Here is a 24,883-nt window from a genome sequence, read left to right on the forward strand (position 1 = left end):
AAAAAGAAAAGATATTCTATATATACTGATCTAAAATTTATTTTTTACTTTCACATTTTATCTTTGCTGAACTTTCATGCATGAGTCCACGACCTATATTCCTTATGAAGAGTCTGAAATCTAAGAGTTTTAGAAATCTAAATGTCTTCTGCAATTCAATCTTTAATACAATAATGTTTGCACAAGCATCTTTGACAGCCTGATAGTTCAAATAGATAAAAAAATAAATGATAGAAGTCCAGTTTCAGGATCAAATGGAACACTACTTGGATAGATATGATAAATTGGCTCCTAGCCTTCCAAATCTTCCCAATGTGCCATCTTACCAAGAGTGAATGGAAAAAAAAAAAAAAAGAACATGGCTTAAAATGGAAATTCTGAACATTTTTTTCTCTTCTATTTAAAGGTTAGAACCTTTCTAAACTTGAAGAACATATCCCAATATGTATCCTATTTTTTTCAGCAATGAATATAGAGATGATTAAATCTCTTTCTTGTCCATCACAAAATTAGACTACTGCCCACATCTTCAAATTCTGTCATCTAAGTGACCTGGTGGGTTTTAACTGGGGCCCATTCTGATGTTATTCCAACAGGTAACTAAGCTTCTCCTGTCCTCACTTGTGAATGGATACTTGACTACTATCCAGGATGCGTAAAGAAGTATTCCCTACCTATTCCAGTATCCTCCCAGAGACATCCATCAAATCTCTACTCCCAGAAATCCTCTGTGGCTTTGTGTGATCTTCTACATCCACTTGGCTAAGCAGCTGGCTCAGATAATAGGATCGTGTAGTAAAGTCCTTGATAGATGCTGTTTTCTCAGACTGTTTTCCCTATTTCAGAAATACTTCAAAGCCACAATTCCATTGCCAGGTCTTCAGATCTCTTGGCCTTATTGCCACATACTGAAGCCCACTGAAAATCATCCCTTTTTGCAGCTTAGCTGAAATTTCTGCCTCTTCTGTCCTCCCACTTCACCACTGATTCCAATCACCTAACTTGAATTAATTTAATACCTCTTTTCTCCTAAGAGTAGGCATATAGCTTCAAGATGGACAAAAGTTGCCTTAGCTAATGAAATGTTAGTTCTGTGAGCCATAGGATCTGTTTGGAACAAGTCTTTTGTCCATCAATGTTTTCATTAGCTTATCATTTTTTCCTTTCTTCTTCTTAGACCCATGTACTATAACTGTTCTTGGCTTATACTTCAATCAGAACAAAAATGACAAATACTAACACTTCTGTTGGAAGGACATTGATTTGACACACTGGGGATTTTCTTTCTTGAAAGGAAATTATGCTAGAGAAGATAAAATAGGAAACATATCAATATTCATGTTGGGAGGTATCCCAAAGACTGATGAGCCTCAAACTGTTGACCACCTTGAGCTGGCAAGTGGATAAGGAATGTTCAAAAGTTGCTTTGTGTGGCTTTTTCATGTGGGCTTGAGATTATTTCTGTATTTTGATAGATAAAGCCTACATGTGTCTTCTGAATTTTCAGATGGAGAGGCCTGAAGATTGAGTCCAGGCCATTGGTCATATCAAGCACATACTTTACCAATGAGTGACACCCCAGCTCTCCATATCATCCCCCTCCCCCTATCCTGGGGCTTCAACTCAAGAGCCTGGGCACTATCCCTGAGTTTTATTTTTCTCAAGGCCTGCACTTTACTACTTGAGCCACAGCTTCACTTCTGGCTTTTTGGTGATTAACTGAAGACAGAGTCCTATAAATTTTCCTGCCTGGGCTGGCTTTGAACCAGGATCCTCAGATCTCAGCCTCCTGAGTCGTTAGAATTACAGGTATCAGTCACCAGTGCCCGCTTTCCACATATACTTTTTGTCATGACTACTTCAAATGATCTTGGAACGGAAGTGGGATATAAGTAAGTAAAACACTACTTGGATTACCTCTTTGGGACAGTGACTGTGTCCCCACCGGCTGCTTCTGGGATTAGATTTAATGCTCCAAGCCTCTTCTATGTCAATAGCAACTTGTACCAGGGTAATAACCACTGTTATTCTCACCCTAGAGATGATCTCTTTCAGTCTAATAAATGTTCTCAGTTTAACTAAAAAAAGCCAGAATAATTTTTTTCTTACAAGTTTATTATTGCATATATAATAAATTGTTGGTTGTAAACATTAAGGGTTACTACATTCAGTTAGCTAAAAATCACTGCTTTCTTCCTTTCAGTTATACAGCCTGGTGGTATATCTTCTAGAATCTAGAACAATGGTTGGAAAATTATGGCCTATTGGCCAATCTAGACTATTTCCTGTTTTTCATCAAGTTTTATTGTTACTATCTATGATCACTTCCGTGCTCCAACAGCAGATGGTCACAACAGACTACAATCCTTAAAGTATTTACCATCTGGCTCTTTCCAGAAAGAATGTAGCCAACACTGATCTAGAATCTCTATGCCTATCCATGTCTACATCTACTAGTAGTTTCTTAACCTCAAATGAAATGAACAGTTAACTTCCCAGCAAAATTCCTTGCTCTTTTTACTTGCGCAACGAAGATACTTCAAGAGCTAGTCCTAACCTATTTCCTGAAACATCACAGTGAAGTACCAACCAAGAATTAGCTATGTTGTTTCTAGTATTTTAACTTCCAGTGTCTTCTAGCTATAGACAGAGAAAAGAGCAGGTTGGTTAGTAGAACATGCTGAAACAGATAAGGATTTTCTGAGTCTAGCAAATGTCTGTGTTTTAACTGCTGACCACAGGAAGTCTTTAGTTAAAGTTCTAGCATAAAACAAGGTAGGAATGTCACATATAAGTAACTAGGACATAGACACTATTACCAGTGATTGAGAATCCCATATGGGTACTGTTATGACTACCACTCTGCAAAGCTTGTTGAGTTTTGCTATCATCAGTTGTCATTGAAACCAAAAGTTGAGCCAAAAAATGGCATAATTAGGTATTTTCCTATTGCAACATAGTACATGCATAAATCACCTCCCACTTTCCAGTGTGTTAACACAAACATCTCAGTCATGCAACCACCTGTTAATTCTCTAAGTGTTTGAAAAGTAAACATGTTAAACAAGTGGTGTGATGAACTTGTAATGAAGGTGACCAAAGTACAAGGAGTTTGGCAACCATTTTCCCCAGAATTGTATGAGGTACCATCAAGTCAACCTTGTTTTCAGTTCCAAGACATGTGCCACAGAGATGAGAGGATATTTAATTCACACATGCTGAGCCCTGCCATTGAGCTAGGTTAAAGTTGTGTTTAAAAAGCGAGGCAGTATGCAAGTTCAATAAAACTTTCTGGATTCTTGAACATCCACATCTTCCCTCCTACGTGCATTTCACAAACTGCTCTTGTATTCCCTTCTTCGAGGTCAGAAATACTGAAGACCCCTTTCTTAAATTCCCTCTTGGACAAAACCAAACAAAGTTAAAGGCCCCAAGGGAGCATTTTTTACAGCCCAGGTTGCCAGATGATGCAATCATTTTAATCTTCTGTGTGTGCACGCGTACGCGCACACATGTGCAAGTTTATGCTGGTACTAGGGCTTGAACTCAGGGCCTGCACTCTTGGTTAGCTTTTTCACTCAAGGCTGGTGCTCTACCACTTGAGGCATACCTCCACTTTTTGTTGCTTAACTGTAAAACAAGAATCTCTTGGGATTTGTCTGCCTAGACTGGCTTCCAGTGGAGATCCTCAGATTTCAGCCTCCTGAGTAGCTGCCTGAGCCCAGCTTAATCATCCCAATCTTTATCAAAGGTTTGTAATAGAGAATAGGTCTGAGAGAGGCACCTTGGTATGTCAAGAATCTGTGTTTTGAACATGAGGTTACATAGCTAAGTGAATATGAGCAATATACACTATGCTTCCTGTTTGCTTCCCAAGCTATTTCAATGCTTTCTCTGCCCTTTGTCTAGATGTACAGCTTTCTCAAGTTAACCAGTAAAACCATGGTAACACTATGTATTTTATTTCTACATGTGGAGTTTCAAAACAGAAGCTCACAAGCTTTCTTAGTGTTCTATGTGTTTAAGGAGAAATATCATATTAGCATTTAAATGTCCAGCAAGTCTTCATCATACTTTGTGGCAAGAAGTCCAAAAGACCAGGTTTAAAATTCAACACACTCATTTTTTTTTTCTTGCTTTTCTTTCTGGCAGAGGCTAAGAAGTGGTTAACTAAGGGGCAGGTGGCAACAAAAAGGTAAGGGGAAAGGATGAGGAGCGAAGGCAAAGGTAAACTGGACAACCAGGTCTGACTAGCTGAATACTATGTCATTTGGGGACACTTGAGGCAACAAGTCTGGAAGGAACTAAGAGAGTTAAGGTCTAAAAAAATTCCAAGAGATTGGAATCAGTTATCAGGTAATAGAGGCCAGAAACCTAGGACTGATGACTTACTACCTGCCAGAGATTCTACAGCAGTAGGGAAGGCACACAACCACATCCTAAAACAAAAGGGTGGAAATAGCCAAGGGTTTTAAGATGAAAAACAACAAAGAGCAGAGTCAAAGAGTCCTTGTTGAAGAATTAGTCAGGACCTGAAAGAGTCAGTGAAGACAAGCGCATAGCAAGAAGCAACATGGGTCACTAGAGTCAGGGAAGAGAAATGAGGCAGCCAGGAAACCTTATACAAGGTTCACAAAGGCGCCAGGTACAAAGGATATGGTCTAGTGGTGAGGGAGGTCTCATGTTTGCCTGGAGATCATCCTTTATACTTTATACAGTGCAGGTTCTAGTGTTTAGGGAATAGACAGACTGGGCCCACTAAATTCATTCTGTATGGAACAATATTTGGTGGAAGAATAAAAGCATTTCTTGTTGGAGAGCTCAGCTTAAAAAAAAAAGTAGGAATAAAAAAAATGAATCTACAGATAACCTATACTGTAAAGACATGGGCCCAATGGCCCAGTATAGGTGCATGGAGTCTGAGAGGCAGGGGAGGGAACTTTGCTGATTTAAAGAAACGGCTAATTACAACAGATGATTTACAAAGCATAGAGACAAATGATCAATGTTGTGTTTCAAAACAAGCTTCATGGCATTAAAGATGGAGCTCAACTGAAAGGAAAACTAGAGGCCCAAGATGAAAGCATAGAAGACCACTAGGCCATTCCAAATTAAAATAGCAACACCCCAAAAGATGGTGAGAAAGCAGGAGCATTAGAGCCACCTGAGTGAGGCAGGATGGACTTCAGCTGGTACTGATTAATGAATAAACTATGTAAGAGATAACATAGGGCTTGGTGGGGCACAACAATAGTCCTAGCACTTGGCAGACGGAGGCAGGAGGATGGCAAATTTGAGGCCAGCCTTGCTACGTAGTGAGATACTGTCTCAAAAAAGTTAAAACAGAATAAAACAAGTACAAGTGATTTTAACTAAACCAAGGGAGGAGAGAACAGTACCTTTCCTTGATGCAAAAGCATAGGTAGAAAAGCAAGTCTGGGGACTGGGAGATGGGAAAGGGAATTCAGTCTTGAATATGATGCTTTTTTTTTTTTTTTGCCAGTCCTAGGGCTTGAACTCAGGGCCTGATCACTGTCCCTTGGCTTCTTTTTGCTCCAGGATAGCACTATACCACTTGAGCCACAGCACCACTTCTGGCCATATATATGTATGGTGCTGAGGAATCAAACCCAGGGCTTCATGTATATGAGGCAAGCACTCTACCACTAGGCCATATTCCCAGCCCTGAATATGATGACTTTGAGGTGAGACATTTGGAGAGATGAGAAAGAATCAGATATAACATGGAGATCACAGACTTGGTAGTCATTATATATATATATATATGTATATGTGCACATATATGAATATATGTATATGTGTATATATTACATGTATTATACATGCATATATGTATATGCATGTACATACACATATATGTATATGTGTCCGTATACATATATATATAAAATTTAAAGGTGGGAAGGTATGAAAATACACAGGGAGAACACAGAGCAAGAGAACAGAGAAGAGATAAGACAAGGGAAGTTAAAATCTTTACAAATGAAAGCCCCTGACCATTTTCCTATGGAAAATGAGGAAACTGGATTAGGCCAGTTGTTCTCAACTCCTGCTATAGGTTGGAATGACTGGAGAACCTTTACCCAAGACCCCTGTCCTCCTCCCTTGTGTCTCAGATTTAATTGGTCTTGTGGGACACTGTCAAGCTTTAGGGGTATTTCCAAATGTGGCCAATGTGGAGAGCCACTATTCAGGATGCTCCTCAAGGTGTCTTCCAACTGTTAACCTCCGTGCTGCAGGCCAGTGCCCTACCTCCTTTCAGCTCCTGCCAGGCTATGCTCTCAAATCTATCAGGTACTTTCCTTATTAATCTCTGTGTTGTATCTGCAGCTTTGCCTTATTTCCTGACCTTTTCTTTATTTAAAAAAATAGACTCTGCACAGGAATTCCTCTGAGGCATGTTGAAGTCCTAGCTGCAGAACAGGCTGAAAACTGAAATCTCATTTCTTACTTGGTGAATGATTTTGAAAAATATATGGAAAGCTACTTTAATAAGCCTGATCCTTTACTTGGTTGCCAATGCATGAAACACCTAAAGCGTAATTAAAAGTATTTGACAAGCTCACTTTTCTAGTGTATACACATCCGTGTCTCTAGGATGGTCACACTTAGTCAAGATCAATGAGAAGGTGGAGATCAAGGCCCCTGGATGCAAACCAACTGGAAAATCAATGAAGTGAAAAACAGTTGTGATCAAAGACAGCCCATAGTATGTTGGGTTGTTGGTTAGTTCCCAACATGCAGCGAACATGGAGAGCAGGCAAATTCTTCTAAATCTTTGTCTCAGATAGGTGAATGTTCTGCCACTGAGCCATATCTCTAGCCCTTCCTTTTGCATTTACTTTTTAAGGTCTTATGAAAAATAATTCTCTGTGAAACTAAGCAAAGCAAAGGAAAACAAGACCACTCTGCTCTCTGCATATTTTCGTCATGTGCCTCCATAAAATCTGCAAAGTGACTGTTCATCCATGCTACTGAGTCCTCACGGCCTCCTCTCCCTCCCTTCAATTTCAACAAATTCCAATAGAGATGGCAGGTTCTTTAGATTCTGGGAACTCTGTGGTAGGTGTACAGAGCAAGCACTACCTGGAGGACTTCTTGGAGTTGGAAGTTAAAAAGTAGATGACTAGCTGGGTGCCGGTGGCTCATGCCTGTAATCCTAGCTATTCAGGAGGGCTGAGATCTGAGGCTCACAGTTCAAAGCCAGCATGGGCAGGAAAGTACAGGAGAACTATCTCTCATAACCACCAGAGAACCATAAGTGGTGCTGTGGCTCAAATGGTAGAGTGCTAGCCTTGAGCTGAAGAGCTCAGGGACAGCTCCCAGGCCCAGAGTTCAAGCCCCATGACCAGAAAGATAAAAAAGTAGAAGCCTGAATTTGTTTACTATAATGGTATTCAAATAAAATAAAAGGCAATTGTGATCCTGTCCAGCTTATTCTCAAGCACAGCCAATAACCGTAGGAAACATTGTTTCCAGCCTTATGGTTTCTAAGACAGCCTTAGTGGGAAAAAGGTGCCAACAATCCACTCTCTTGTTTCCAGGGGGTAAGGGTAGAAGTGGGCCATTTTCCCCCACAGAAACTATGGAGACAAAAAAATGCACTCAGGGAAATCTGCACTAATGCATGATACCTCATAAAAGAAAGTGGAGGTAGCCAGATCTGTCAAATCCACTCTGTTTTCTAAAGAAAAAAATAATTGTAAGGAAAGGTCATTCTTTGGCAACAATGGCATGGTGGGCACAAAAAGAGGAGACTTGGCTAATTTTCGTAATAGTTACTGCCAAATTGAGTAGCCATTGCAAGCAACCAGACAGAATAGCCTTTCAACAGAAGTCAGATCCCTGAAAAGCAAAAGGACAAAGTCAAAGGCACCAAAGGCTACATACTGCCCACTGCTTCTTTCAAAGGTCATTGGATGGTAACTTCTGGACACTGAAAAATAGCAGCAAAAACATGAATTTCTGTAAATATCAACTTAATATCACTAGTCTTCACTCTGCCATTCTATCTGATCAGAACTTCCTATCTAGATTAGTATAGGAAAGCTTTCTTTCCTGGACCATCTGGGCCCAAATTTTATGATTGGCTGGCCAAGTATGGTCTGTGGCCAAAGTGCTGGTCTCATTTTTTTTTTTTTGCCCACTTTGCCATTTGTTTTTACATTTTTTAATGGCCAGGGACAGGGGATGCCAAGGATACCTGTAATATTTGTAATATGTAAAAATTACATGGAAAGCCAACTTCCATACATAAAGTTTTTATTGGAAGACAGCTGGGTTTATTCATTACGTAATGTATACATTAGTGCTATAATCCCTGAGTTGAATGGCTGCAACATACCACATGGCTTATAAAGTTGAAATATTCAAGATCTGGACCCTTTCTAGATTTGGCCACTCCTGACTCAATATGTAGCAATGTAGGCTGCACAGTAGAACCACTTAGGGATTTAAATGACACTGAGTTCTGGGATACAAGCCAGAGATTCTGATTTAATTAATCTGGGGTACACTGGAATTTGTGATTTAAAAAATATCCCCAGGTAGGGCTAAAGTGAAATCAAGAGTTTAAAGCCATTGTAGAACCACTGCTTAGCTCATTTTACTGAGGCCATGTGAGAACTCCAAAGCACAGTATCTACTGCCATTCTTCTCAGCAGAACACTTCAAGGCTTCCTGTTGCTCAAATACTGCGTTAATGCATTTTGTTTCTGAGCTGGACCTCGGGTCCTCCAGACTCCACATCTCACTAAAGTTACTCTCACTTCTATGTATTAGACCAGTTTCAGGTCACCTCTTTTGTACTGGATCCCCGACTAATTCATTCAGGTTACCACTTCTGTCCAACATCTGTTCATCACCCGACACAGTATCGCTTCCTGGTCTTTCTCCTATTCCCCTTCAGACTCCCATCCGCCCTTCCATTAATCTGGCCCCCTTGATCCCTGAACTATGGACTGAGGCTTCCACAGTACCACTTGTTCCTTCCTCTGAGAATAGCTACCTAGAAATGGTTTCTATTCCTCTTGAGAGCCTCCCAACAGTTCTGTGTCCACTTCACAGTGGAAATCCATGCTCTGTGCTCTAAAACTTAGTGAATGAATTGTAAAAAACAGTCCTTCATCATGTTTTCTAGGTACCCCTCATGCTGTAGGCACCAGGCTAGGGAGCACACAGAAAGCAAGCCAGCTGAAGCTGCTGGACTCAGCAGAGCCGATTAACAAGCACTACATGTACTTAACCAGTAACCAAGCATACAGTAAGTACTAAAACATTTGCTGAATGAATTGCAAAAATTTTGGATATTGAAACTGGTCCTTAATATTGTTCACTTTTAACTCAAGAACTGACTTCCTTAGATATATGAGGCATTTTGAGTTTACGATTTTTAAATTAGAGGTATTTGACAGGGAGTCCACAAAAATATTCCAAAGTCCAAAAAAAACTCCCAAAATGGAAACACTTCTAGTCCAAAGCATTTCAGATGAGTGTAATTCTAGCTCAATTCATAGATACAAACACTACTTAGCCATGAAAGGTTTCACTACGGTTCCTAAGATTTCAATATCTCTTTAACATAACGTAAAACAATTCTCCTAATTGTATTTACACTCAGGAGAAGGGAACATCTGACCCATGTCATTCGGTACATGATAGGACAGACTTCTTGTTGGCTGCCTGCTGTTCATCTGTCTGTAATTTTGTATGGCCCACAAACTATGTTATAAAGACCCAAATGGCCCTTGGCAGAAGAAAGATTCCTTTCCCATTACTGTGTAAAAACGCAGTCTGTCCCATCCTAACCAAAGGGCAGTTAGTGTAGTATCACAAATGTGCTATCTATGTATAACATTGTTTCCAGTTGTCTTTAAACTTTTATGTTATGAATTTTTTAAAATTAAGGAGGCAAGAGGCAAATGGCTTTATTTAACATTTTTTCTACATGCTTAATAATAATGCCTGATAGCCATAAATTAGTTAAGTAAGAGCTGTTTACAATTAAGCCAAAAACAATAAGAAAAAGAAGTTAGCAAGCTGAGTATGGGAGTAATATCTTGCAAGTGGATAAAATCAATGTAGTATAGGTTTTCCCAATCAGGACCCTAGAGTTTTATAGGTTTCTACATTGTCATTCAACCTTTGCCTCTTTTTTTCTACAGAGTTGGTAATGTCCCTTTACTAAATCTAACATTCAGCGAGGCTGAGCTTGAAAACCCCAAATTCTGGATCTGTACAAACCCTGTTACTGCTCAGAGTCTTATGCCAGCTTCCAGAAGCTAATCCACAGTGCCCAAGGGGGAAAGATGATGAAAAAGAATGGAGAAAACGAAATTTCTACAACCCACAGATAAGCTGCTATACAGCTCTAAAAACTGATCAAAACTAATGCATCTCCCTCGTGACCCCGAATAACCCCTGGTGTCACCCCATTTGAGGAGAAACTGGAAACTGTTCTGTGTCAGTTATTACAGCATCTCAGATAAGCCCACAACTCGTTTTTATTATGAACCCAGGACTGGGACCTGAAAGGTCAGACATGACAATGTAAGTCTGATAACTCTCCTACTCTCTACATCTAATTTAGTACCTACTGCAAAAAAAAAAAAAAAAAATCACTTCTATCAGCAACGCAACCCTCACTGATCTCTCTCTGCCCCATCACACCAATAATAAGAGTCTAAGATTCATTTCAGGGGTGGCTGGGCTTTTTGACCTATCTTCTCCTCAAGTGCCGTATCCAAAATAGACTTATTTTTGTTCCATATATTAAACATACACATTTTCTTTTTTTATCTCTGGCCTTTATGACAAAGGAATGTTTATTTGATAAAGTAGTAGACAATTTAATATATGGTTCAATCTCCTCCTTCACACAAGTTTATGTCAATTCAGAAGTCAGTCAATTCTTTTTTTTTTTAATTCTGCAGAGCAGAACTACAAGAGAGAGGAGGCCAGCATGAAAATTTCTTGGTTGGCTCCTTCTGAAGCAATATGTTCTTCTCTCCCTCTCCCTCCACCCTCCCGCCCCAGACAGGAAGAGTGAAGGTATATATGTGTGTGGAGTTGGTGGGGAAGAGAGGGGAAACAATGGTTCAGGGGCTGAGAAATGAGGAAAGCATCCACTGAACTGTAGTTTTATGTAATTCATGTTACATAATGACTTTCTCAGAAACCAGCCCATTTTCACACAAGTGGGCAAACAGATAATCAGACAATGTGGATTCTAGTCCTTGAGGCAGGCTTGACCATTTTGCCTATTGAGAAAATTGGCAGAGAATAACACTAACCAAGTCCAAGAGCACAGACCTCCTGGGGTGCTGGGCATTTGCTGTTCTCCACTGTTCATCTTCTTTGCTCTTAGGGAGGCCCCTTGCCACCACTAGAAGCATATTCTCAGGGATGTGGCCTTTAACTCTCCACTCAGCCTCAGCAACCAGCCCTGTCATATCCTGCCTCTTTCCTCAGAGATGGCTGTACCACAATGTCAGGAACATGAGAGAGAGAGAGAGAGAGAGAGAGAGAGAGAGAGAGAGAGAGAGAGAGAGAGAGAGAGAGAGGGGGGAGAGGGAGAGACAGACAGATACAGGCAGAGAGACAGAGAATAAGGTAGGAAGCCAGCCATGGGGAGAGACAGTCCTGTTACCTCCCCTACTTCTTCTTCCCAGGGTATTAAGACCAGGGCTGTGTGCATAGGCCAAGTGCTCTACTCATGAGATACCTCCCCAATGTAGGGCTTCTCTGAAGGCTGAGGGCCTACAGAGATATGAAGAGTCCCTTTCATGCTCAAGTCCTTACATAAAAGGGTGTAACAACTTCATTGAACCTATATAGATTTTTCTGTATACTTAAAATCATCTTTAGATTGCTTATACTACCTAATGCAATGCAAATGATATGTAAATTTTTGTATATGAGTTAGACTGATAAGAGAAAAATAGCTGTATATGTTCAGAACAGATGCATTTCCCCCCTAAATAGTTGGCTGCATCTATATTGTGAGGCCCATGAGTATGTAGGAACCTCTGTACATTAAGCTGCTCCTTAGTCTGGGTTCTGGTTTTCCCCATTGACATACTGGTATTTAGGTTTCCAGATTAGTGGACTAAGGTTTCCAAATGTCTATATGCTTTCCAGCTATCTTAATTTAGTTGTTGTTGGTTCTTTCTTCTTATCCCTGAGTTAATACTACATGCAATAAAAATCTGTAGTTCTAAAAAGATTTATAAAGATTATAAACAAGATTTATAAAATTGAATTTATCTTCATTTTTCCTTACAAATCTCAAACCAGACTATCAGAAGAATTTTTGTAGATCTCAAAAAAAATGGTCTTAGTTTACACATTCACCTACAAAATTCATGAATTTCATTTCAAAGTAATCAGTACAAAGCACGAAGTAAATGATACTCTAACACTGCATATAATTGACAGATGAAAAACGAAGAAGTAAAGGACGAGGTTAGACAGTCTACTTTATGCATACTTTAATCTATACATGACTGTAGAAGAATAAATAACCTCTCAGCCCACAAGGATCAGTCTCTGTCAACAAAGGACATTATGACAGTGCAGATGTTATTTTTGTACATGTTTCTACAGCCAACTAGAAGTTGCATGGCAATTCTTTTTCCACCTCTTTATATTAGTTTTTCCTAATATGACAAGTTCAAAGTACCTAGAATGTCATTTGAGAGGATGTTTTGTGATTTCACAGATACAAAAGGTTGACAAGAAAGGCACAAAAGGTTGATAAGAAAGGCACAAAAGGAATATGAGATGAAGAGTATTTCTGACTCAAAACATACTCAGCTGACATTGTCATATCCAGCTAGACTCAGTGACTCATGATATTTCAGAAAAAACATTTCACTTATGACCTGCTAATTTCCCCTTAAAATCAAAGATTTATCAGCTATGAATTCACCTAGATTTTCTCAACCCACATATATTTTTTGACCTATGCAATAAAATTCTATATGAATTAGCTTTCAAGTAAATAAACAGGCCCTTAGTGAAATAAATATCAACTTTGCCCACTTCAGTTTCTCTCTCTGCCACTACACACTAATTTAAATAATCTTATTTCTAAGAATGCAGGCTCAGCATTACTATGTGCTAGAAATAATGTAAAGACTTAGAATAGATTAAAACTACATAACTATAAGAGTTCAAGTGATCATAAAACAGAAAATGTTAACTAAGCCAGTTAAGATTTTTGAGTTTCCAAGGCCTTATTTTACCTTTCTTCTGTTAAATACTTGGGATTAAGTTATCTTACTCCTAAACAGGTAACTATTCAACGGCAAAACCAGACACTTTCTGGAACTAAGTGACTAGATTTAACATCACTAATAAGGAGAAAATCATACGATATACTTCTGGATGTGATGATATGAACTGGATATAACTCACTTTTATTCAACTGAACAGGCCAGAATGTATCTTCTCAATCTAATCTTGAGAAAAACTCGACCCTAACAGAGGGACATCCCATGATCCAAGGGGCCATCATTCATTCTTTAAAAATTTCAGTATCATAAAACAAAAGCTTAGGGCCACTGACATTACAGTTAAGTCCAATGATATGACAAGTAGGTTCAAGCTGCAACCTTTCCTGACTCCTCTATCAGAAACACCTATTGCAAGTATTGTCAAGATTCTTGACAAGATCAGGATATGGACTATGGCTTAGATAAGAGTATTGTGAGCATACTAAATTTTATGAATTTGGTATAGTTTGTAGCCATGAAAGACTCTAAACTTAGAAAGTGCACACTGATTATTAATGGGTAAAAAGGATAATGGTAACCTATCTGAAAGTGCTCAGTGGAAAAATATCAATGATTCTCTATTTCTGTCATTTTCCAGGAAGAGTGAAAAGGCTAAGGCAGTCAAATGTTAAGAACAGATGAACTTGGGATATATAGTGGTATATTTGTACTAGTCTTACAACTTTTCTGTAAGACTAAAGTAATTTTAAGAGGGTTAAAGATATGTCTATATATAATTTTTCAAATAGGAAAATATTTTAATACCTAACAGTTTCCTTTAATCACTGAAGTGTTCTAAAACCAAATTTCTAGAATTAATATTTATTTTGCTGTTTATAACAACAAGGAACACTAAGATAGGATGAATGTAAATCTCAGTTTAAGGCTTATAGTTCAATTGTGAGGTAATGTGAGGCAAGTTTACTCATCTTCTCTAAGCCTCAGCAAACTGGTCTGCAAAGAAGAAATACTAGATACCCTAAAATTATTGCTGAAACACATACAGGAAACAAAAACAGAAAAAAAGCATTGACTAAGTTTGTTTCTAACACACATTAACATTCAAATGGAAGATTATTTCCTTAGCTCTTCTAACATTATACATACCATTTTTTTTTCTGAAAGAGAGACAAGTATTCAGCACATTTGTCTTTGATTATAAAATCTAAGATGAAACATTAACTCATGGGTACATTTTTATTCATTTGAATGCTTAAATGATGACATTTGATTAGACTGCCCTTAATTATGAAATAAACAAAATTTGAAGGAACAAGGGTTAGAAATGAATTTCATGTTAGGTTACCAAATATATTCTGTTGACCTGAATAAGCATTTAACACTAGTTCTAATACTTATAACTATATTATAAGTTCCTAGAAAGATTCTTATAAATATGGAATTATTAATAAGTCAATATTATCACAGAAAAAAAACAAGATAAAAAATAAGACAGAGAACCATATGAGTCATTACTTCTAAAAGTTATCAAAGAGCCTAGTCACGCCTATAGTCATTATTAAGGTAATAAAATGAGTTCAAATACAATATTACAATTTTAATAAATCAAGCTCATATAAGAGGTATAAAGGAATTATGTAGATCTTTGCAATTTTTTGAGACTTGTATAAAACAAGGCATGTAATCATGACGGGAAGATTAGATTGAAATATAATAAAGATGATTTTTCTAAGGATAGAATTTATAGTCTCTACATTTAGTATAAATTTACTCCATTTTTTAATACTAATACCCATGACCATTTGGCATTTGAGTAAAAACTTTGTAATCATATCACTTCCTACTTTCTGGTAGTTAAAAATTCCTAAAGGAAGCAGGATAAAGCTAAATGTCCACTGAAAAGCAAGAAATTAGTTGTAAGAAACAAATTGAGTTCATTTAATTGAGATTTGGTTTTAAGTGATTTTCTATGAACTCAATGCATTGTACAGATTAAGAGAGCTGTCACTGAAGTCAAGGTTCTCAAAGTATATCAGACTCTTGGTTAGACTAAAGTTAGATTTTAGAAAACTTGAAGTGATTATTCCGAAGACCAAAAGTGGAATCCCAAGAGCCATTCTGGGTTTCTTCTTCTAATGGCTTTTAATTAAGAGGAGGAACATACGAAAAGGGCCTTTAGTATCAATACATTTATGAGGATGTTTTCCCTTTATTTTTACCATCCCGAACAGAAAGTCCCACAAAATCATGGTTCTGTGCTGGCACCGGCCTGTTCCTTGGGTTTGACTATAAAGCATGGATTTACCAAGCAAAAGAATTCAGTTCATTGCTGTCAGAGTAGGGCCGAAAGCAAGAGGCAAGGTGTAGAGAAATTGGAAGAGTAGTGCTGATATATAGGAAAAGGTTGGGATTGAGTGAGGTCAATCGAAGCATGCTCTTTTATAAAAATCATTTGTGGAGATGCAAATGAACTGATGTCTCCTTGATGACACCTCATTATTGGGGTGTCTCCCTGGGCCCTGCATTGAAGTACTGTCAGCCTACACACACATGCATGGAGTATTGTGTCAGCCTGCACGCACACACACACACACACACACACACACACACACACACACGGCTACCACTCCGGGAGAGTACTTTCATTTTAGAAATACTGTGCTTCAAACTTCTCTAGATCAAAAGAATTTGTTAAAATTCCTAACTGTTAAGGTTCAAGATGATGGACAATCAAAATGCTCACGGAAGTACCAGCAAGGTCAGGCTTGTTGCCATGGCTGGCCATTGGTCTGAACAGCTAAGGCTTGACAATTTTTTATTTACATGTTTCACAGTCCCAAACATTATTTATGACCTCTATTCCTTTAGTTTGAGGGTAAAAGTAGATAAAAGTACGTGCTCAATTTAGGGAGGAAGAGAAGAGAAAGGAAGTGGAAGAGGAGGGAAGGAGGAGAAAAAAGAAAGATACAATCAGCTTCTTTCAATGTTCCCAGGTCTAAATAGGTTTCCACAGGTTCAAACATATACTACACTCAGCGTTGATAAACTTCTCTTATGGTGATTAAAGCAACAGAAACATAAAGAAAGACAGAGACCAGGAGGAAAAAGTTCATCCTGAAACTGACAAGTAGAAAGCAACAGTAGGGGAGAGACAAAAATCACTGCAGGCAGTTCAGGAGTCAGGGAGCGAGCATGGAGAGGTCTCCATTTCTGCTTCCAAGTGGAACAGGTGCAGCCCTGGTGGAGGGAACAATCTTACATCACTGGGGAAAGGCAAAACACAACGAAAAGCAACCCAATCTGTGTTCCTTTAATGTTTAGGCAATGTTCATGGGTCCTTGTGAAATGTTTTGACCTACCAATGTTTGCTCCTTGAGTGTGTGATGAAAGAAAAGTCAGTGAGGTGACCCTCTGCACAGAGTGAGTTCATTTTCTACACAGAACACAGGATAATTACTAACACATAGTGAAGTCTAGGACTTAGGATTACTAAGGCTCAAAGAAGAAATGTTTATCTAACCTCTCAGGAACAAGTCCCAGAGATCCTTTCAATCCACTGATTAAATTGTTTCCAAATTTGCTCTTGTAAAATCTCTTAATTGTGCTCCATTACCTCTCTCTGCTATGCCACACCCAGAATGAGCATTCTAAAGCAGACCTATCCTAATACCTAAAGCTAACCATCCTAATTCCCCCAGACAGGTTAAAACTATTTTATCACAGCTTACAAGGCTATCTGAATCTAAGCCTTGCCTGTAGCTCCTGACTCATTTATTTAGGCTATTCCTGCAATTGTTGCTCTCCACCCTCCAAAACTAGCCAAGCAAGTGCAACACACTGTATAGAATGAATGCTGTGCTCAATAATGTCCATGAGTTGTTCCAGGCCAAAGTCTTCACATGCTGCTCCCTCTCTCTTCTATCACATAGGCAACCTTCTACTCAATTTCTGGTCAGGCAAAGTGACATTAATAGTGGTGCTTATTTTGGAGTTGTGAGAATGAAATCAGAAAAAAACATTCCAATTTCTCCCAATAATTGTCATGCCTGTTCGGAAGCATCTATCTAAGTAAGTGTTCACAGACCTAGGAATTATCATGTGGCAGCAAGATGCACATCTAACTTTGGGTAAAAAAAAAAAAAAATGCCTGAAGGTCAATTAATTTAGCTGTCTCTAAGTCTCTCAGCCTCACAGCTGTGCTTGTTCTCTACTGTTGCAATAACAAATCAACATAAATTGGGTTAGACATAAATTGTGTGTGTGTGTGTGTGTGTGTGTGTGTGTGTGTGATATACACACAGAGACAGGGTCTTGCTATGTCATTCTAGCTGGCCTCCAATTTATAATCTCCTGCCTCAGCCTCTCCAGTTCTGAGACTACAGATGTGCACCAGCATTGCCAGCTTCAATTTTGTTTTAAAACAAAAAGAAATTATCATCTTGCAGTTTTGGGATGAGAAACTTGTAGTTTTGGAGATGATAGAAGGTCATGGATTCTGGCCATGCTGTGCTTGTTCTGGAGGCTCCGGTGGTTCCAGCCTTTCCTAGCTTTGGAAGAAAGGCTGCATGCTTTAGTTAAAGGATGCTTTCTTGATGTTCAAAACACATCAGTCAGACCTGTTTCTGTCCTCTGTCCTCTAACTCTGACTTCTTTCTTTCCTCTTGTAGGGTTCCTTGTAATTACACTTAGTCCACCCAGATAATCCATGATAATGTGCCTATCTCAAGAGTCTTAAGATTTTAATCTTCATTCCACTAAATACACACACACACACCTTCAAAAAAGGGGAATTCATATGTCAAGAGATATCTTCACTCTCACATTTACTGCAGTACTATTCATAATAGGTAAGATGTAGAACTAAGTTAGGTGGCATTCAACAGATTAGTGGATGATTAAAAAGAAAGGGCCTTCTTTAACAAATGGTGCTGGCAAAACTGGCTCAACACATGCAACAAACTAAAACTAGATCCTTATCTATCACCCTGCACCAAAATCAATTCCAAATGGATTAAAGACCTCGAAATCAAAACAGACACCCTGAAAACACTAAAGGAAGGAGTAGGAGAAACACTTGGGTTCCTTGGCGCAGGACGGAACTTCATTAACAAAGACACAGAAAGGCTACAAATCAAAGAAAGGTTGGACAAATGGGATTGCATCAAACTGCAGAGCTTCTGCACAGCAAAGGATATAGCTTGCAAGATAAACAGAAAGCCCACAGACTGGGAGATCTTTACCGGCCATTCAACGGACAAAGGCCTCATATCTAAAATATATGCAGAACTAAAAAAATTACCTTCTTCCAAAACAAAACCGCAAAGAACCAATAGCCCCCTCATCAAGTGGGCTAAAGGCTTACAAAGAGACTTCTCTGAGGAGGAAATGAGAATGGCCAAGAGACATATGAAAAAATGCTCTACATCACTGGCCATAAAAGAAATGCAAATCAAAACAACATTGAGATTCCATCTCACCCCAGTAAGAATGTCGTATATTAAGAAAACTAACAAAAACAATTGTTGGAGGGGATGTGGCCAAAAGGGAACCCTACTCCATTGTTGGTGGGAATGTAAACTGGTTCAGCCACTCTGGCAAGCAGTATGGAGATTCCTCAGAAGGCTAAATATAGAACTCCCCTATGACCCAGCAGCCCCACTTTTGGATATCTATCCAAAAGACCACAAACAAAATCACAGTAATGCCACCAGCACAACAATGTTCATCGCAGCACAATTTGTCATGGCGAGAATCTGGAACCAACCCAGATGCCCCTCAGTAGACGAATGGATCAGAAAAATGTGGTACATATACACAATGGAATTTTATGCCTCTATCAGAAAGAATGACATTGCCCCATTTGTAAGGAAATGGAAGGACTTGGAAAAAATTATATTAAGTGAAGTGAGCCAGACCCAAAGAAACATGAACTCTATGGTCTCCCTTATTGGGAATAATTAGTACAGGTTTAGGCAAGTCATAGCAGAGCATCACAAGAGCCCAATAGCTATACCCTTATGAACACATAAGATGATGCTAAGTGAAATGAACTCCATGTTATGGAAACAATTGTTATATCACAGTTGTAACTACTTTCAACGTCCCATGTGTATCTGTAGCTTCTATTATTGATGATGTTCTTGTATTACCTTCCTGTGGTTGTAGCTACACTATCTCTGTAATCTTATCTGAGTATATTGGAAACCGTGTATACTGGTATTGGAACTAGGAAATTGAAAGGGAATACCAAAATTGAGAGACACAGGGTAAAAAAAAAAAACAACTACAAAAGCAATACTTGCAAAACTGTTTGGTGTAAGTGAACTGAACACCTCGGGGGGGAAAGGGTAAGGGGGAGGGTGGAGGGGAGGTATGAGGGACAAGGTAACAAACAGTACAAGAAATGTATCCAATGCCTAATGTATGAAACTGCAACCTCTCTGTACATCAGTTTGATAATAAAAATTTGAAAAAAAGTAAATAAAAAGAAAGGGCCTTGTGAAACCGTAGCTTCTATTATTGATGATCCTCTTGTATCCCCTTCCTGTGGTCATACCTTAACTATCTCTGTATCCTATCTGAGTACATTGGAAACCGTGTATACAGGTATTAGAACTAGGAAACTGAAAGGGAATACCAAAATCAAGAGACACAGGGTAAAAAAGACAAATGATTAAAAAAGCAATACTTTCAAAACTGTTTAGTGTAAATCTACTGAACAACTCATGGGGGGGAAAGGGAAAGGGGGAGTGGGGAGGGGGAATGAGAGAGGAGGTAACAAACAGTACAAGAAATGTATCCAATGCCTAAAGTATGAAACTGTACCTGCTCTGTATATCAGTTTGACAATAAAAAAATTATATTGGAAAAATAAAAAAGGACCTTACATTATGTATCTAAAACCAAACAACTACTAAACATAAAAAGGTCTAACATAGACCTCTCAGTGGATCACAATAGCTCAACAGCTATGTATATATAATCATAAAAGACAAGGATAAGCAAACTCTATTGTTGACGTTATATTTAAAGTGCTAGGTGAATTTCCTTTGGCGTATGTCACGTGGCTACTGTATATGATTTTGGTACAGTGGGTATTGTATATATGCCTACCTGATCTAGGGAAGGGAAAGAAAAACGAAGGTGCAAGATATCACAAGAAATGTACTCACTGCCCTATTATGTAACTGTACCCCTTTTGCACACAAAAAAAGAAAGGAAATACATACAGACCAAAGGGAATATTAGACAGATATTAGCTAGTTGTGAAAATGAATGAAATCTTGTCATTTGCCGCAACATGGATGAAGCTAGAGGGCAATATGTTAAATAAATTAGGCCTCTCCACACAAATACCACATGTTCTCATTTCTGTATGATATATAATCTAAATGTGGTCTTACAGAAATAAAAGAAAGCTAGGCAAGTGGTGCAGATAATCTAGGAGGCTAAGGCAGAGGGATGGGATTTCAAGTTTAGGCCAGCCTGGGCTATGTAGTGAGACCCCATGTCAAAGAAACAAAGAGAGGAGTAGTGAAATGGTGATGGCAGGATAGAGCAATGGCAGTTAGTGGGTACAGCAGTACAATTATATAGAAAATAACTTCTAATGTTATAGAGCACAGTGGTTACTATGGTTGATAGCACTTAACTGAACATTTCAAAATAGCTACTAGGTCGCTTTTTATTGTTTTCAACACAAAGAAATAATAAACACGTGAAGTAATGTATGTGCTCATTATCCTGATCAGATCAATACAAATTGGTACTGAAATAGCAATACATATAGACTGAACTCTTACACTGTAGCCTATGAACAATTTTTATGCATCAATTAAATAAATTTAAAAATATACTTTTTAAATAAAAAATTAATCCGATCTGCAAAGTTCTCCTTGCTGTGTGAGTCAAGAGTCACATGTTTTAGACACTGTGTGTCCACCACAGTGAAGGCCATGGCTACCATTTGAACCTTTACACACAGGTAATTAAAGATTTTAGATTTTAGTATTGCTAGCTTATACTCAGACAGAAGTTACCAGATTCACAAAAAACAGAAGGTAAAATTATGGGAAATGGAGATAACCTATTTAAGGCAAAAGAAAAAGAAAGTAGCCAAGTCATCTCACTTCTAAATGGAAAGAGGAAAAGCAAACCACATCTGAGCAAGGCTTGCCCAAGTAAGCATTTCAAGGGGCCTTGAAGATCATTAAGTTCTATTTCCCACTTATGAAGGGAATATCATTTTCCATAAAAGCCTAAAAGGTAGGAGGCACCAAGCATCTCTGTGATTCTGATCTAGCTCATGTTTCTTAACTATTACCAAAGATTCATGATACTAGTCACAGTAAAAATTCCAGCAGCGTGGAAGTAAAAAGAGAAGTGACATGTCCAGAAAAGAGGAGCTTAAAAGAGCAACTGGAAGGGATCAAAGACAACTAGGTCATAAGATCGCCAAGATAGTCAAATGAACAGATCTCAGAAAAAGGGGCTTTCTTACAGCTGGGCTTGGGAATTAATTTGGAATAAAATGTTCTTAATGTAGAACATAAAATGTCTGAAAGTATTTTGTTCCTCTCTTCAAAGAAAAACATTTAATTTGAAAATCTGAGATTGTACAGATAATGTAATTGTATTATGGAGTAGGTAAAAATCATCAGGATTCTTTTCATTTAGGAAACGTGATGTTCTTAAAAATATTGAGTTGTTAAAACTTTAGATTCATGTTTAGAAACAAGTTTTAAAAATATTTACAAAACGTGCCAGGTACTGATAGCACATGCCCATTATCCTAGCTACTCAATAGGCTGAGATTTGAGAATCATGGTTCAAAGCTAGGCCAGGCAGGAAAGTCCATGAGATTCTTGATTCTTATCTCCAACTAACCAGCAAAAAGCCAGAAACGAAGTTATGACTCAAGTGGTAGAGCACTCAAAAAAGTTAAAGGACAAAGCCCAGGACCTGACTTCAAGCCCCAGTACAGGTACAAAATCAAAACCAGCCCCAATATACCAGCATGAAAATATTTATATCTATATTTAGAGAAAGTAACACAGCTACTTCATATACTATTTTTTGTTGATGTATGTACATGGGATTAAAAAAAGTATGTATTAATCAAAGAGTCAGCAGGATTTAGAAAAGCCATTATATATGAGTAAGCTTCTATATATGATTCCAGAGCATTCTTTATTCCACATTTATTCTAAGTGACACGGCAGGTATGTAGTCTCCTACATGAGAATGTACCATGGGCAGTTTCAGCAAAGCTGCCTCTCCTTACCCAAGGATGGCTTTCTAGCCTTTCACACTTGCTGAGGCAGGATGTGTATGTGTGTGGCCTCCTCAATCTTACATGCAGACTCTAGGAACTTGGTAAGTGAACTATGACTCTTAAACCGGCATATATTTAGACACAAAACTTTTACTCTTCCATTCCAAGTAGAAAGATGAGTAAGTAGGTGGATTTAATATCTGAATTGGATAATCACTGTAAACCAATATAAATATTCCTACAGACATGCTTGCTATATCTAAGAGTTTTTATTTCCTCCAAACTCTGCTCATTTTAAAGATAACATGACATTTTAATTATTTATTTTCATCAAAATTTTCTAAACAATGATAGCCTACAAATTGATAGCTAAAGATCAAAAGATTGGTTTAAACTTCAGTGACCTTTCCTAAGTAGACTACATAGCTCAGCCATACTTTAAAAATACCATTGAGGGGCTGGGAATGTGGTCTAGTGGTAGAGTGCTTGCCTCGCATACATGAAGCCCTGATTCAATTCCCCAGCACCACATATACAGAAAAAACTGGAAGTGGCACTATGGCTCAAGTGGTAGAGTGGTAGGTAGCCTTGAGCAAAAAGAAGCCAGGGACAGTGCTCAGGCCCTAAGTCCAAGCCCCAGGACTGGCAAAATACAAAAACAAATAAACAAACAAAACAAAACAAAAACCCATTGAAATGCCTTTTATTTATGCTAGTCCTAGGACTTGAATGCAGAGGCTGGGCATTGTCCCTGAGCTTTTTTGCATAAAACTAGCACTGCACCATTTGAGTCACAGCTCTATTTCCAGCTTTTCTGGTAGTTAAATGGAGATAACAGTCTTACTGTCTTGCCCAGGCTGGCTTCAAACCACGATCCTCAATTCTCAGCCTCCTGGGTGGCTATTATTACAGGCATGATTCCAGGCATGAGTCACTGGTACTTAGCTCACTGGAATTTCTTATGATGAAGATGAGTGAAGGAAGGTTTCATAGAACAGAAAATCTAAAGTAGTAAATTTGACCTTTCACTTGAGAGTCCAAAATCACTCTCATTTCGTTTAGGTGGTCTTGCTATTACACTTCTATATAATCTTGCAAAAGCTAACAAAAATGTTGGTTTATGTTTATGAAAATAAATGATTTTCATTATTCATTTGAGAGTGTTATATTTTAAAAAAGAAAAAAGGATGTACTGAAGGATTGGAAACAAATTTACCTCTTGCTTTATATAAATGCAAAATTCAACTGACCAATATTTTATCGCTGTTGATTTGCATGATAATAAATATGCATAATTTAGAACATTTATCAGAGCTGCATCATAATACATGGAAAGCATTGAAATGAATTTATATTAATGTGTATCTAAAACATCTAGGAGAAGAAAGGAGAAGAGTATATTGAAATTGATTTTATGTGATTAGGAGGGAAGAACATATTTTAAGACTTCACAGAAATAAAAAATATCTAAGCAAGTAGTCTATGTTTTCTAAGTCCTTCACATTGAGGAGTTTGGTTACTGCAGTCCTAGGAAATAGGTTTAATAAAGAGACAGCTGTGTATAGAGCTGAATGAAGACAGGTCTGAAAATATTGGCTCTTGAGACCACAATACTGTGAACTCAGATTGATAAAATATCATCACAAGAAGTCCTAGGACAACCTTGAACTCAAAAGTTACATTAAAATAATGTTTTTCTCCCCAAACTTGGCAGATTTTCTAATAAGTACTAAATAATGAATATATCCCACTTCAAGAGAGTAATGAAACAAATCAGGAATAGGAAGAAACTATTAGTGAACTACATATCTAGTAAAACATTTTTATCCCAAATGTACAAAGAACTCTTGAAACTCAACAATAAGTAAACAAATAGAATGACAGAAAAAATTGGCAAAAGACTGGAACTAACACCTCACCAAAGAAAGCACAGGGTGGCTAATAATCATATGAAAGATGTTCAACACCCTGTCCTCAGAAAACTGCAAATTCAAACAACAGTGAGTTACAGATACAGCTTGGTGGGTGGATGTGTGCTCAACACAAGAAAAGAACAAGCCACGGCACAGTATCAAAATCACCTAAATCATCCACTACCAGTTTCAATTGCTGGTCAGGTTGTAAAGCAATCACAACTCTCACCCACTGCAAGGAGAAACGCAAAATGACACAGGCTCTCTAGGAGACAGGATGGCAGTTTCTTACCACATGATCCAGAAACCATGCTCTGATATTTTCTCAAATGAACTGAAAATGTATGTGTGCAGGAGAACTTGCAGCCAGATGTTTATAGCAGCTTTTCTTGCAGTTGCCCCAACTTAGAGGCAACCAAGATGTCCCTTTGGATTTGAAA

General features: G+C 38.2%; 1 protein-coding gene across 3 annotated transcripts in view; it reads right to left on the reverse strand.

Moving 5' to 3' along the window:
* The window catches only part of Cdkal1 (CDK5 regulatory subunit associated protein 1 like 1), a 533,240-nt gene that overhangs the window by 113,646 nt on the left and 394,711 nt on the right, over window positions 1–24,883 (reverse strand). The gene's annotated exons all lie outside the window — the stretch shown is intronic.

Source organism: Perognathus longimembris, chromosome 6, assembly GCF_023159225.1.
Source record: "Perognathus longimembris pacificus isolate PPM17 chromosome 6, ASM2315922v1, whole genome shotgun sequence".
In the NCBI taxonomy this organism is placed as follows: Eukaryota; Metazoa; Chordata; class Mammalia; order Rodentia; family Heteromyidae; genus Perognathus; species Perognathus longimembris.